The 14,141-nt window shown below is 44.9% G+C and overlaps 11 non-coding genes across 11 annotated transcripts; all 11 read right to left on the reverse strand.

Moving 5' to 3' along the window:
• Nucleotides 1-738: 738 nt before the first annotated feature.
• On the reverse strand, nucleotides 739-929 carry LOC141190212 (U2 spliceosomal RNA). Its single transcript, XR_012264242.1, has one exon. It is a non-coding gene; the product is annotated as a U2 spliceosomal RNA (small nuclear RNA).
• A 1,125-nt stretch (nucleotides 930-2,054) lies between these two features.
• On the reverse strand, nucleotides 2,055-2,245 carry LOC141190213 (U2 spliceosomal RNA). The gene has a single exon (XR_012264243.1). It is a non-coding gene; the product is annotated as a U2 spliceosomal RNA (small nuclear RNA).
• A 1,119-nt stretch (nucleotides 2,246-3,364) lies between these two features.
• On the reverse strand, nucleotides 3,365-3,555 carry LOC141190214 (U2 spliceosomal RNA). The gene has a single exon (XR_012264244.1). It is a non-coding gene; the product is annotated as a U2 spliceosomal RNA (small nuclear RNA).
• A 1,125-nt stretch (nucleotides 3,556-4,680) lies between these two features.
• Nucleotides 4,681-4,871, reverse strand: LOC141190216 (U2 spliceosomal RNA). The gene has a single exon (XR_012264246.1). It is a non-coding gene; the product is annotated as a U2 spliceosomal RNA (small nuclear RNA).
• Nucleotides 4,872-5,992: 1,121 nt separating this feature from the next.
• Nucleotides 5,993-6,183, reverse strand: LOC141190217 (U2 spliceosomal RNA). Its single transcript, XR_012264247.1, has one exon. It is a non-coding gene; the product is annotated as a U2 spliceosomal RNA (small nuclear RNA).
• A 1,123-nt stretch (nucleotides 6,184-7,306) lies between these two features.
• LOC141190218 (U2 spliceosomal RNA) lies at nucleotides 7,307-7,497 on the reverse strand. The gene has a single exon (XR_012264248.1). It is a non-coding gene; the product is annotated as a U2 spliceosomal RNA (small nuclear RNA).
• Nucleotides 7,498-8,618: 1,121 nt separating this feature from the next.
• On the reverse strand, nucleotides 8,619-8,809 carry LOC141185016 (U2 spliceosomal RNA). The gene has a single exon (XR_012259717.1). It is a non-coding gene; the product is annotated as a U2 spliceosomal RNA (small nuclear RNA).
• A 1,121-nt stretch (nucleotides 8,810-9,930) lies between these two features.
• Nucleotides 9,931-10,121, reverse strand: LOC141190219 (U2 spliceosomal RNA). The gene has a single exon (XR_012264249.1). It is a non-coding gene; the product is annotated as a U2 spliceosomal RNA (small nuclear RNA).
• Nucleotides 10,122-11,236: 1,115 nt separating this feature from the next.
• On the reverse strand, nucleotides 11,237-11,427 carry LOC141185017 (U2 spliceosomal RNA). Its single transcript, XR_012259718.1, has one exon. It is a non-coding gene; the product is annotated as a U2 spliceosomal RNA (small nuclear RNA).
• Nucleotides 11,428-12,548: 1,121 nt separating this feature from the next.
• LOC141190220 (U2 spliceosomal RNA) lies at nucleotides 12,549-12,739 on the reverse strand. Its single transcript, XR_012264250.1, has one exon. It is a non-coding gene; the product is annotated as a U2 spliceosomal RNA (small nuclear RNA).
• Nucleotides 12,740-13,854: 1,115 nt separating this feature from the next.
• LOC141190222 (U2 spliceosomal RNA) lies at nucleotides 13,855-14,045 on the reverse strand. The gene has a single exon (XR_012264252.1). It is a non-coding gene; the product is annotated as a U2 spliceosomal RNA (small nuclear RNA).
• Nucleotides 14,046-14,141: the final 96 nt, after the last annotated feature.

Consider the following 14,141-nt stretch of genomic DNA (forward strand, 5'->3'; position numbering starts at 1 on the left):
AGGTATATAAAGGCTCAGAGCCTATTATGACACGCGCAGCCAGCGTTCCATTGCCACATTCCGTCTACTGCAGGCGGGATACCTGGATGGCTGAATGTCACTGAGAAGCTCACAGAGACCGCCATAAGCAACAGTTTAAAAGAATGCCACAGACTAATCAACCAAACTTTTTGGGTTGGTTTCTCTTTTATAGTCTGCAGGCATTAAATGAAAGAAGTCAGTGTTCCAGCAGAGGGAGACAACGTTTCAGAAAAGGCATTGTAGCAAACCAAAAAAGAAATTTTAAGCGCAGCAGAGTAACCAGCTCACATACCTGTTAGCTCAGGTGAGTTTAAAAGGCTGCTGTTGATAACAAGGGCATTTGCTAAATAGATGGTGTGTGTGCAACAATATACTGAAAGGTCAATTATATTGTGCAGCTTATCTCACCACCTGTAGTTATTTAGGTGAAAGCTCCAAAATGCTTGCCTAATATGTCTGTTTATCCAAAAGGAAGTATAGAGGGAGAGCTAGATAGATAGCATTGCATTACATTACATTACATGGCAATGCAATGCACAGTTGCTGAAGTTGAACCAAAATGAGCTTGTCATCTGGCTTCTGCAACTTTTAACATGAAAAATCCAATGAGGAGAAGAAAAGCAAAGCCAAAGAGTCCATCCCAAAATCCGACAAACAAGCAAAATGAACAAAAAGCATTGAATTCAATTCTTTCTGATTTTAGAAACTGCATTAAAGAAGGGGTGCACCGGTCCTGGAGATACTGCAATACCAGGTCAATGCGTGGAGTGGACAGAGCAAGCTCTTTTTCCATCTCCCTGTTCTAAAAATCCATTTAATATATGGTCCCCAGATAGGGGACGTATCAGATATTAAACTGATAAGAACAGATACTACACTTGATCTTAGCCAAAAGGCCGAGAAGCGATAACCAGAATTGGTTTCCGACTACGGTGCCACCCAAGGATTCTGAAAAGTCCATTTGTGGAGATGGCCACCTGGACTCCCGTTAAGAAGACATGCTGTCAACCTCTAGATCCCTCACATGCCTGCACTTTTCGGCTTGCTGCTGCTGCAATCCACGCGTTTTAGATCTGCATAACTCCACCTCTTTTAGCACAGTACCCTCAACCCCCGGCTGTTCCCACCCGCCTCAACACCGTTGGAAGTGAGGAGAACCAATTAAGGCGGGGGGGGGGGGGGGTGGAACGAGCAGCTGTCTACCCTTAGCAGGAGGGTTGCTGATTAATTACCTCTCCTGCTGCTGCTGCTGCTGGCTGTCCAGCAGCAGACTGAAGGTGGCTGCTGCTGTGCGCAGGTATATAAAGGCTCAGAGCCTATTATGACACGCGCAGCCAGCGTTCCATTGCCACATTCCGTCTACTGCAGGCGGGATACCTGGATGGCTGAATGTCACTGAGAAGCTCACAGAGACCGCCATAAGCAACAGTTTAAAAGAATGCCACAGACTAATCAACCAAACTTTTTGGGTTGGTTTCTCTTTTATAGTCTGCAGGCATTAAATGAAAGAAGTCAGTGTTCCAGCAGAGGGAGACAACGTTTCAGAAAAGGCATTGTAGCAAACCAAAAAAGAAATTTTAAGCGCAGCAGAGTAAGCAGCTCACATACCTGTTAGCTCAGGTGAGTTTAAAAGGCTGCTGTTGATAACAAGGGCATTTGCTAAATAGATGGTGTGTGTGCAACAATATACTGAAAGGTCAATTATATTGTGCAGCTTATCTCACCACCTGTAGTTATTTAGGTGAAAGCTCCAAAATGCTTGCCTAATATGTCTGTTTATCCAAAAGGAAGTATAGAGGGAGAGCTAGATAGATAGCATTGCATTACATTACATTACATGGCAATGCAATGCACAGTTGCTGAAGTTGAACCAAAATGAGCTTGTCATCTGGCTTCTGCAACTTTTAACATGAAAAATCCAATGAGGAGAAGAAAAGCAAAGCCAAAGAGTCCATCCCAAAATCCGACAAACAAGCAAAATGAACAAAAAGCATTGAATTCAATTCTTTCTGATTTTAGAAACTGCATTAAAGAAGGGGTGCACCGGTCCTGGAGATACTGCAATACCAGGTCAATGCGTGGAGTGGACAGAGCAAGCTCTTTTTCCATCTCCCTGTTCTAAAAATCCATTTAATATATGGTCCCCAGATAGGGGACGTATCAGATATTAAACTGATAAGAACAGATACTACACTTGATCTTAGCCAAAAGGCCGAGAAGCGATAACCAGAATTGGTTTCCGACTACGGTGCCACCCAAGGATTCTGAAAAGTCCATTTGTGGAGATGGCCACCTGGACTCCCGTTAAGAAGACATGCTGTCAACCTCTAGATCCCTCACATGCCTGCACTTTTCGGCTTGCTGCTGCTGCAATCCACGCGTTTTAGATCTGCATAACTCCACCTCTTTTAGCACAGTACCCTCAACCCCCGGTTGTTCCCACCCGCCTCAACACCGTTGGAAGGGAGGAGAACCAATTAAGGTGGGGGGGGGTGGAACGAGCAGCTGTCTACCCTTAGCAGGAGGGTTGCTGATTAATTACCTCTCCTGCTGCTGCTGCTGCTGGCTGTCCAGCAGCAGACTGAAGGTGGCTGCTGCTGTGCGCAGGTATATAAAGGCTCAGAGCCTATTATGACACGCGCAGCCAGCGTTCCATTGCCACATTCCGTCTACTGCAGGCGGGATACCTGGATGGCTGAATGTCACTGAGAAGCTCACAGAGACCGCCATAAGCAACAGTTTAAAAGAATGCCACAGACTAATCAACCAAACTTTTTGGGTTGGTTTCTCTTTTATAGTCTGCAGGCATTAAATGAAAGAAGTCAGTGTTCCAGCAGAGGGAGACAACGTTTCAGAAAAGGCATTGTAGCAAACCAAAAAAGAAATTTTAAGCGCAGCAGAGTAACCAGCTCACATACCTGTTAGCTCAGGTGAGTTTAAAAGGCTGCTGTTGATAACAAGGGCATTTGCTAAATAGATGGTGTGTGTGCAACAATATACTGAAAGGTCAATTATATTGTGCAGCTTATCTCACCACCTGTAGTTATTTAGGTGAAAGCTCCAAAATGCTTGCCTAATATGTCTGTTTATCCAAAAGGAAGTATAGAGGGAGAGCTAGATAGATAGCATTGCATTACATTACATTACATGGCAATGCAATGCACAGTTGCTGAAGTTGAACCAAAATGAGCTTGTCATCTGGCTTCTGCAACTTTTAACATGAAAAATCCAATGAGGAGAAGAAAAGCAAAGCCAAAGAGTCCATCCCAAAATCCGACAAACAAGCAAAATGAACAAAAAGCATTGAATTCAATTCTTTCTGATTTTAGAAACTGCATTAAAGAAGGGGTGCACCGGTCCTGGAGATACTGCAATACCAGGTCAATGCGTGGAGTGGACAGAGCAAGCTCTTTTTCCATCTCCCTGTTCTAAAAATCCATTTAATATATGGTCCCCAGATAGGGGACGTATCAGATATTAAACTGATAAGAACAGATACTACACTTGATCTTAGCCAAAAGGCCGAGAAGCGATAACCAGAATTGGTTTCCGACTACGGTGCCACCCAAGGATTCTGAAAAGTCCATTTGTGGAGATGGCCACCTGGACTCCCGTTAAGAAGACATGCTGTCAACCTCTAGATCCCTCACATGCCTGCACTTTTCGGCTTGCTGCTGCTGCAATCCACGCGTTTTAGATCTGCATAACTCCACCTCTTTTAGCACAGTACCCTCAACCCCCGGCTGTTCCCACCCGCCTCAACACCGTTGGAAGTGAGGAGAACCAATTAAGGCGGGGGGGGGGGGGGGTGGAACGAGCAGCTGTCTACCCTTAGCAGGAGGGTTGCTGATTAATTACCTCTCCTGCTGCTGCTGCTGCTGGCTGTCCAGCAGCAGACTGAAGGTGGCTGCTGCTGTGCGCAGGTATATAAAGGCTCAGAGCCTATTATGACACGCGCAGCCAGCGTTCCATTGCCACATTCCGTCTACTGCAGGCGGGATACCTGGATGGCTGAATGTCACTGAGAAGCTCACAGAGACCGCCATAAGCAACAGTTTAAAAGAATGCCACAGACTAATCAACCAAACTTTTTGGGTTGGTTTCTCTTTTATAGTCTGCAGGCATTAAATGAAAGAAGTCAGTGTTCCAGCAGAGGGAGACAACGTTTCAGAAAAGGCATTGTAGCAAACCAAAAAAGAAATTTTAAGCGCAGCAGAGTAACCAGCTCACATACCTGTTAGCTCAGGTGAGTTTAAAAGGCTGCTGTTGATAACAAGGGCATTTGCTAAATAGATGGTGTGTGTGCAACAATATACTGAAAGGTCAATTATATTGTGCAGCTTATCTCACCACCTGTAGTTATTTAGGTGAAAGCTCCAAAATGCTTGCCTAATATGTCTGTTTATCCAAAAGGAAGTATAGAGGGAGAGCTAGATAGATAGCATTGCATTACATTACATTACATGGCAATGCAATGCACAGTTGCTGAAGTTGAACCAAAATGAGCTTGTCATCTGGCTTCTGCAACTTTTAACATGAAAAATCCAATGAGGAGAAGAAAAGCAAAGCCAAAGAGTCCATCCCAAAATCCGACAAACAAGCAAAATGAACAAAAAGCATTGAATTCAATTCTTTCTGATTTTAGAAACTGCATTAAAGAAGGGGTGCACCGGTCCTGGAGATACTGCAATACCAGGTCAATGCGTGGAGTGGACAGAGCAAGCTCTTTTTCCATCTCCCTGTTCTAAAAATCCATTTAATATATGGTCCCCAGATAGGGGACGTATCAGATATTAAACTGATAAGAACAGATACTACACTTGATCTTAGCCAAAAGGCCGAGAAGCGATAACCAGAATTGGTTTCCGACTACGGTGCCACCCAAGGATTCTGAAAAGTCCATTTGTGGAGATGGCCACCTGAACTCCCGTTAAGAAGACATGCTGTCAACCTCTAGATCCCTCACACGCTTGCACTTTTCGGCTTGCTGCTGCTGCAATCCACGCGTTTTAGATCTGCATAACTCCACCTCTTTTAGCACAGTACCCTCAACCCCCGGCTGTTCCCACCCGCCTCAACACCGTTGGAAGGGAGGAGAACCAATTAAGGCGGGGGGGGGGGTGGAACGAGCAGCTGTCTACCCTTAGCAGGAGGGTTGCTGATTAATTACCTCTCCTGCTGCTGCTGCTGCTGGCTGTCCAGCAGCAGACTGAAGGTGGCTGCTGCTGTGCGCAGGTATATAAAGGCTCAGAGCCTATTATGACACGCGCAGCCAGCGTTCCATTGCCACATTCCGTCTACTGCAGGCGGGATACCTGGATGGCTGAATGTCACTGGGAAGCTCACAGAGACCGCCATAAGCAACAGTTTAAAAGAATGCCACAGACTAATCAACCAAACTTTTTGGGTTGGTTTCTCTTTTATAGTCTGCAGGCATTAAATGAAAGAAGTCAGTGTTCCAGCAGAGGGAGACAACGTTTCAGAAAAGGCATTGTAGCAAACCAAAAAAGAAATTTTAAGCGCAGCAGAGTAACCAGCTCACATACCTGTTAGCTCAGGTGAGTTTAAAAGGCTGCTGTTGATAACAAGGGCATTTGCTAAATAGATGGTGTGTGTGCAACAATATACTGAAAGGTCAATTATATTGTGCAGCTTATCTCACCACCTGTAGTTATTTAGGTGAAAGCTCCAAAATGCTTGCCTAATATGTCTGTTTATCCAAAAGGAAGTATAGAGGGAGAGCTAGATAGATAGCATTGCATTACATTACATTACATGGCAATGCAATGCACAGTTGCTGAAGTTGAACCAAAATGAGCTTGTCATCTGGCTTCTGCAACTTTTAACATGAAAAATCCAATGAGGAGAAGAAAAGCAAAGCCAAAGAGTCCATCCCAAAATCCGACAAACAAGCAAAATGAACAAAAAGCATTGAATTCAATTCTTTCTGATTTTAGAAACTGCATTAAAGAAGGGGTGCACCGGTCCTGGAGATACTGCAATACCAGGTCAATGCGTGGAGTGGACAGAGCAAGCTCTTTTTCCATCTCCCTGTTCTAAAAATCCATTTAATATATGGTCCCCAGATAGGGGACGTATCAGATATTAAACTGATAAGAACAGATACTACACTTGATCTTAGCCAAAAGGCCGAGAAGCGATAACCAGAATTGGTTTCCGACTACGGTGCCACCCAAGGATTCTGAAAAGTCCATTTGTGGAGATGGCCACCTGGACTCCCGTTAAGAAGACATGCTGTCAACCTCTAGATCCCTCACATGCCTGCACTTTTCGGCTTGCTGCTGCTGCAATCCACGCGTTTTAGATCTGCATAACTCCACCTCTTTTAGCACAGTACCCTCAACCCCCGGCTGTTCCCACCCGCCTCAACACCGTTGGAAGGGAGGAGAACCAATTAAGGCGGGGGGGGGGTGGAACGAGCAGCTGTCTACCCTTAGCAGGAGGGTTGCTGATTAATTACCTCTCCTGCTGCTGCTGCTGCTGCTGGCTGTCCAGCAGCAGACTGAAGGTGGCTGCTGCTGTGCGCAGGTATATAAAGGCTCAGAGCCTATTATGACACGCGCAGCCAGCGTTCCATTGCCACATTCCGTCTACTGCAGGCGGGATACCTGGATGGCTGAATGTCACTGAGAAGCTCACAGAGACCGCCATAAGCAACAGTTTAAAAGAATGCCACAGACTAATCAACCAAACTTTTTGGGTTGGTTTCTCTTTTATAGTCTGCAGGCATTAAATGAAAGAAGTCAGTGTTCCAGCAGAGGGAGACAACGTTTCAGAAAAGGCATTGTAGCAAACCAAAAAAGAAATTTTAAGCGCAGCAGAGTAACCAGCTCACATACCTGTTAGCTCAGGTGAGTTTAAAAGGCTGCTGTTGATAACAAGGGCATTTGCTAAATAGATGGTGTGTGTGCAACAATATACTGAAAGGTCAATTATATTGTGCAGCTTATATCACCACCTGTAGTTATTTAGGTGAAAGCTCCAAAATGCTTGCCTAATATGTCTGTTTATCCAAAAGGAAGTATAGAGGGAGAGCTAGATAGATAGCATTGCATTACATTACATTACATGGCAATGCAATGCACAGTTGCTGAAGTTGAACCAAAATGAGCTTGTCATCTGGCTTCTGCAACTTTTAACATGAAAAATCCAATGAGGAGAAGAAAAGCAAAGCCAAAGAGTCCATCCCAAAATCCGACAAACAAGCAAAATGAACAAAAAGCATTGAATTCAATTCTTTCTGATTTCAGAAACTGCATTAAAGAAGGGGTGCACCGGTCCTGGAGATACTGCAATACCAGGTCAATGCGTGGAGTGGACAGAGCAAGCTCTTTTTCCATCTCCCTGTTCTAAAAATCCATTTAATATATGGTCCCCAGATAGGGGACGTATCAGATATTAAACTGATAAGAACAGATACTACACTTGATCTTAGCCAAAAGGCCGAGAAGCGATAACCAGAATTGGTTTCCGACTACGGTGCCACCCAAGGATTCTGAAAAGTCCATTTGTGGAGATGGCCACCTGGACTCCCGTTAAGAAGACATGCTGTCAACCTCTAGATCCCTCACATGCCTGCACTTTTCGGCTTGCTGCTGCTGCAATCCACGCGTTTTAGATCTGCATAACTCCACCTCTTTTAGCACAGTACCCTCAACCCCCGGCTGTTCCCACCCGCCTCAACACCGTTGGAAGGGAGGAGAACCAATTAAGGCGGGGGGGGGGGTGGAACGAGCAGCTGTCTACCCTTAGCAGGAGGGTTGCTGATTAATTACCTCTCCTGCTGCTGCTGCTGCTGGCTGTCCAGCAGCAGACTGAAGGTGGCTGCTGCTGTGCGCAGGTATATAAAGGCTCAGAGCCTATTATGACACGCGCAGCCAGCGTTCCATTGCCACATTCCGTCTACTGCAGGCGGGATACCTGGATGGCTGAATGTTACTGAGAAGCTCACAGAGACCGCCATAAGCAACAGTTTAAAAGAATGCTACAGACTAATCAACCAAACTTTTTGGGTTGGTTTCTCTTTTATAGTCTGCAGGCATTAAATGAAAGAAGTCAGTGTTCCAGCAGAGGGAGACAACGTTTCAGAAAAGGCATTGTAGCAAACCAAAAAAGAAATTTTAAGCGCAGCAGAGTAACCAGCTCACATACCTGTTAGCTCAGGTGAGTTTAAAAGGCTGCTGTTGATAACAAGGGCATTTGCTAAATAGATGGTGTGTGTGCAACAATATACTGAAAGGTCAATTATATTGTGCAGCTTATCTCACCACCTGTAGTTATTTAGGTGAAAGCTCCAAAATGCTTGCCTAATATGTCTGTTTATCCAAAAGGAAGTATAGAGGGAGAGCTAGATAGATAGCATTGCATTACATTACATTACATGGCAATGCAATGCACAGTTGCTGAAGTTGAACCAAAATGAGCTTGTCATCTCGCTTCTGCAACTTTTAACATGAAAAATCCAATGAGGAGAAGAAAAGCAAAGCCAAAGAGTCCATCCCAAAATCCGACAAACAAGCAAAATGAACAAAAAGCATTGAATTCAATTCTTTCTGATTTTAGAAACTGCATTAAAGAAGGGGTGCACCGGTCCTGGAGATACTGCAATACCAGTTCAATGCGTGGAGTGGACAGAGCAAGCTCTTTTTCCATCTCCCTGTTCTAAAAATCCATTTAATATATGGTCCCCAGATAGGGGACGTATCAGATATTAAACTGATAAGAACAGATACTACACTTGATCTTAGCCAAAAGGCCGAGAAGCGATAACCAGAATTGGTTTCCGACTACGGTGCCACCCAAGGATTCTGAAAAGTCCATTTGTGGAGATGGCCACCTGGACTCCCGTTAAGAAGACATGCTGTCAACCTCTAGATCCCTCACATGCCTGCACTTTTCGGCTTGCTGCTGCTGCAATCCACGCGTTTTAGATCTGCATAACTCCACCTCTTTTAGCACAGTACCCTCAACCCCCGGCTGTTCCCACCCGCCTCAACACCGTTGGAAGGGAGGAGAACCAATTAAGGCGGGGGGGGGGGTGGAACGAGCAGCTGTCTACCCTTAGCAGGAGGGTTGCTGATTAATTACCTCTCCTGCTGCTGCTGCTGCTGGCTGTCCAGCAGCAGACTGAAGGTGGCTGCTGCTGTGCGCAGGTATATAAAGGCTCAGAGCCTATTATGACACGCGCAGCCAGCGTTCCATTGCCACATTCCGTCTACTGCAGGCGGGATACCTGGATGGCTGAATGTCACTGAGAAGCTCACAGAGACCGCCATAAGCAACAGTTTAAAAGAATGCCACAGACTAATCAACCAAACTTTTTGGGTTGGTTTCTCTTTTATAGTCTGCAGGCATTAAATGAAAGAAGTCAGTGTTCCAGCAGAGGGAGACAACGTTTCAGAAAAGGCATTGTAGCAAACCAAAAAAGAAATTTTAAGCGCAGCAGAGTAACCAGCTCACATACCTGTTAGCTCAGGTGAGTTTAAAAGGCTGCTGTTGATAACAAGGGCATTTGCTAAATAGATGGTGTGTGTGCAACAATATACTGAAAGGTCAATTATATTGTGCAGCTTATCTCACCACCTGTAGTTATTTAGGTGAAAGCTCCAAAATGCTTGCCTAATATGTCTGTTTATCCAAAAGGAAGTATAGAGGGAGAGCTAGATAGATAGCATTGCATTACATTACATTACATGGCAATGCAATGCACAGTTGCTGAAGTTGAACCAAAATGAGCTTGTCATCTGGCTTCTGCAACTTTTAACATGAAAAATCCAATGAGGAGAAGAAAAGCAAAGCCAAAGAGTCCATCCCAAAATCCGACAAACAAGCAAAATGAACAAAAAGCATTGAATTCAATTCTTTCTGATTTTAGAAACTGCATTAAAGAAGGGGTGCACCGGTCCTGGAGATACTGCAATACCAGGTCAATGCGTGGAGTGGACAGAGCAAGCTCTTTTTCCATCTCCCTGTTCTAAAAATCCATTTAATATATGGTCCCCAGATAGGGGACGTATCAGATATTAAACTGATAAGAACAGATACTACACTTGATCTTAGCCAAAAGGCCGAGAAGCGATAACCAGAATTGGTTTCCGACTACGGTGCCACCCAAGGATTCTGAAAAGTCCATTTGTGGAGATGGCCACCTGGACTCCCGTTAAGAAGACATGCTGTCAACCTCTAGATCCCTCACATGCCTGCACTTTTCGGCTTGCTGCTGCTGCAATCCACGCGTTTTAGATCTGCATAACTCCACCTCTTTTAGCACAGTACCCTCAACCCCCGGCTGTTCCCATCCGCCTCAACACCGTTGGAAGGGAGGAGAACCAATTAAGGCGGGGGTGGAACGAGCAGCTGTCTACCCTTAGCAGGAGGGTTGCTGATTAATTACCTCTCCTGCTGCTGCTGCTGCTGGCTGTCCAGCAGCAGACTGAAGGTGGCTGCTGCTGTGCGCAGGTATATAAAGGCTCAGAGCCTATTATGACACGCGCAGCCAGCGTTCCATTGCCACATTCCGTCTACTGCAGGCGGGATACCTGGATGGCTGAATGTCACTGAGAAGCTCACAGAGACCGCCATAAGCAACAGTTTAAAAGAATGCTACAGACTAATCAACCAAACTTTTTGGGTTGGTTTCTCTTTTATAGTCTGCAGGCATTAAATGAAAGAAGTCAGTGTTCCAGCAGAGGGAGACAACGTTTCAGAAAAGGCATTGTAGCAAACCAAAAAAGAAATTTTAAGCGCAGCAGAGTAACCAGCTCACATACCTGTTAGCTCAGGTGAGTTTAAAAGGCTGCTGTTGATAACAAGGGCATTTGCTAAATAGATGGTGTGTGTGCAACAATATACTGAAAGGTCAATTATATTGTGCAGCTTATCTCACCACCTGTAGTTATTTAGGTGAAAGCTCCAAAATGCTTGCCTAATATGTCTGTTTATCCAAAAGGAAGTATAGAGGGAGAGCTAGATAGATAGCATTGCATTACATTACATTACATGGCAATGCAATGCACAGTTGCTGAAGTTGAACCAAAATGAGCTTGTCATCTCGCTTCTGCAACTTTTAACATGAAAAATCCAATGAGGAGAAGAAAAGCAAAGCCAAAGAGTCCATCCCAAAATCCGACAAACAAGCAAAATGAACAAAAAGCATTGAATTCAATTCTTTCTGATTTTAGAAACTGCATTAAAGAAGGGGTGCACCGGTCCTGGAGATACTGCAATACCAGTTCAATGCGTGGAGTGGACAGAGCAAGCTCTTTTTCCATCTCCCTGTTCTAAAAATCCATTTAATATATGGTCCCCAGATAGGGGACGTATCAGATATTAAACTGATAAGAACAGATACTACACTTGATCTTAGCCAAAAGGCCGAGAAGCGATAACCAGAATTGGTTTCCGACTACGGTGCCACCCAAGGATTCTGAAAAGTCCATTTGTGGAGATGGCCACCTGGACTCCCGTTAAGAAGACATGCTGTCAACCTCTAGATCCCTCACATGCCTGCACTTTTCGGCTTGCTGCTGCTGCAATCCACGCGTTTTAGATCTGCATAACTCCACCTCTTTTAGCACAGTACCCTCAACCCCCGGCTGTTCCCACCCGCCTCAACACCGTTGGAAGGGAGGAGAACCAATTAAGGCGGGGGGGGGGGTGGAACGAGCAGCTGTCTACCCTTAGCAGGAGGGTTGCTGATTAATTACCTCTCCTGCTGCTGCTGCTGCTGGCTGTCCAGCAGCAGACTGAAGGTGGCTGCTGCTGTGCGCAGGTATATAAAGGCTCAGAGCCTATTATGACACGCGCAGCCAGCGTTCCATTGCCACATTCCGTCTACTGCAGGCGGGATACCTGGATGGCTGAATGTCACTGAGAAGCTCACAGAGACCGCCATAAGCAACAGTTTAAAAGAATGCCACAGACTAATCAACCAAACTTTTTGGGTTGGTTTCTCTTTTATAGTCTGCAGGCATTAAATGAAAGAAGTCAGTGTTCCAGCAGAGGGAGACAACGTTTCAGAAAAGGCATTGTAGCAAACCAAAAAAGAAATTTTAAGCGCAGCAGAGTAACCAGCTCACATACCTGTTAGCTCAGGTGAGTTTAAAAGGCTGCTGTTGATAACAAGGGCATTTGCTAAATAGATGGTGTGTGTGCAACAATATACTGAAAGGTCAATTATATTGTGCAGCTTATCTCACCACCTGTAGTTATTTAGGTGAAAGCTCCAAAATGCTTGCCTAATATGTCTGTTTATCCAAAAGGAAGTATAGAGGGAGAGCTAGATAGATAGCATTGCATTACATTACATTACATGGCAATGCAAAGCACAGTTGCTGAAGTTGAACCAAAATGAGCTTGTCATCTGGCTTCTGCAACTTTTAACATGAAAAATCCAATGAGGAGAAGAAAAGCAAAGCCAAAGAGTCCATCCCAAAATCCGACAAACAAGCAAAATGAACAAAAAGCATTGAATTCAATTCTTTCTGATTTTAGAAACTGCATTAAAGAAGGGGTGCACCGGTCCTGGAGATACTGCAATACCAGGTCAATGCGTGGAGTGGACAGAGCAAGCTCTTTTTCCATCTCCCTGTTCTAAAAATCCATTTAATATATGGTCCCCAGATAGGGGACGTATCAGATATTAAACTGATAAGAACAGATACTACACTTGATCTTAGCCAAAAGGCCGAGAAGCGATAACCAGAATTGGTTTCCGACTACGGTGCCACCCAAGGATTCTGAAAAGTCCATTTGTGGAGATGGCCACCTGGACTCCCGTTAAGAAGACATGCTGTCAACCTCTAGATCCCTCACATGCCTGCACTTTTCGGCTTGCTGCTGCTGCAATCCACGCGTTTTAGATCTGCATAACTCCACCTCTTTTAGCACAGTACCCTCAACCCCCGGCTGTTCCCATCCGCCTCAACACCGTTGGAAGGGAGGAGAACCAATTAAGGCGGGGGTGGAACGAGCAGCTGTCTACCCTTAGCAGGAGGGTTGCTGATTAATTACCTCTCCTGCTGCTGCTGCTGCTGGCTGTCCAGCAGCAGACTGAAGGTGGCTGCTGCTGTGCGCAGGTATATAAAGGCTCAGAGCCTATTATGACACGCGCAGCCAGCGTTCCATTGCCACATTCCGTCTACTGCAGGCGGGATACCTGGATGGCTGAATGTCACTGAGAAGCTCACAGAGACCGCCATAAGCAACAGTTTAAAAGAATGCCACAGACTAATCAACCAAACTTTTTGGGTTGGTTTCTCTTTTATAGTCTGCAGGCATTAAATGAAAGAAGTCAGTGTTCCAGCAGAGGGAGACAACGTTTCAGAAAAGGCATTGTAGCAAACCAAAAAAGAAATTTTAAGCGCAGCAGAGTAACCAGCTCACATACCTGTTAGCTCAGGTGAGTTTAAAAGGCTGCTGTTGATAACAAGGGCATTTGCTAAATAGATGGTGTGTGTGCAACAATATACTGAAAGGTCAATTATATTGTGCAGCTTATCTCACCACCTGTAGTTATTTAGGTGAAAGCTCCAAAATGCTTGCCTAATATGTCTGTTTATCCAAAAGGAAGTATAGAGGGAGAGCTAGATAGATAGCATTGCATTACATTACATTACATGGCAATGCAATGCACAGTTGCTGAAGTTGAACCAAAATGAGCTTGTCATCTGGCTTCTGCAACTTTTAACATGAAAAATCCAATGAGGAGAAGAAAAGCAAAGCCAAAGAGTCCATCCCAAAATCCGACAAACAAGCAAAATGAACAAAAAGCATTGAATTCAATTCTTTCTGATTTTAGAAACTGCATTAAAGAAGGGGTGCACCGGTCCTGGAGATACTGCAATACCAGGTCAATGCGTGGAGTGGACAGAGCAAGCTCTTTTTCCATCTCCCTGTTCTAAAAATCCATTTAATATATGGTCCCCAGATAGGGGACGTATCAGATATTAAACTGATAAGAACAGATACTACACTTGATCTTAGCCAAAAGGCCGAGAAGCGATAACCAGAATTGGTTTCCGACTACGGTGCCACCCAAGGATTCTGAAAAGTCCATTTGTGGAGATGGCCACCTGGACTCCCGTTAAGAAGACATGCTG

This window comes from Phyllobates terribilis, unplaced genomic scaffold (assembly GCF_046119375.1).
Source record: "Phyllobates terribilis strain yellow unplaced genomic scaffold, ASM4611937v1 Scaffold_40__1_contigs__length_11209783, whole genome shotgun sequence".
Classification (NCBI taxonomy): domain Eukaryota; kingdom Metazoa; phylum Chordata; class Amphibia; order Anura; family Dendrobatidae; genus Phyllobates; species Phyllobates terribilis.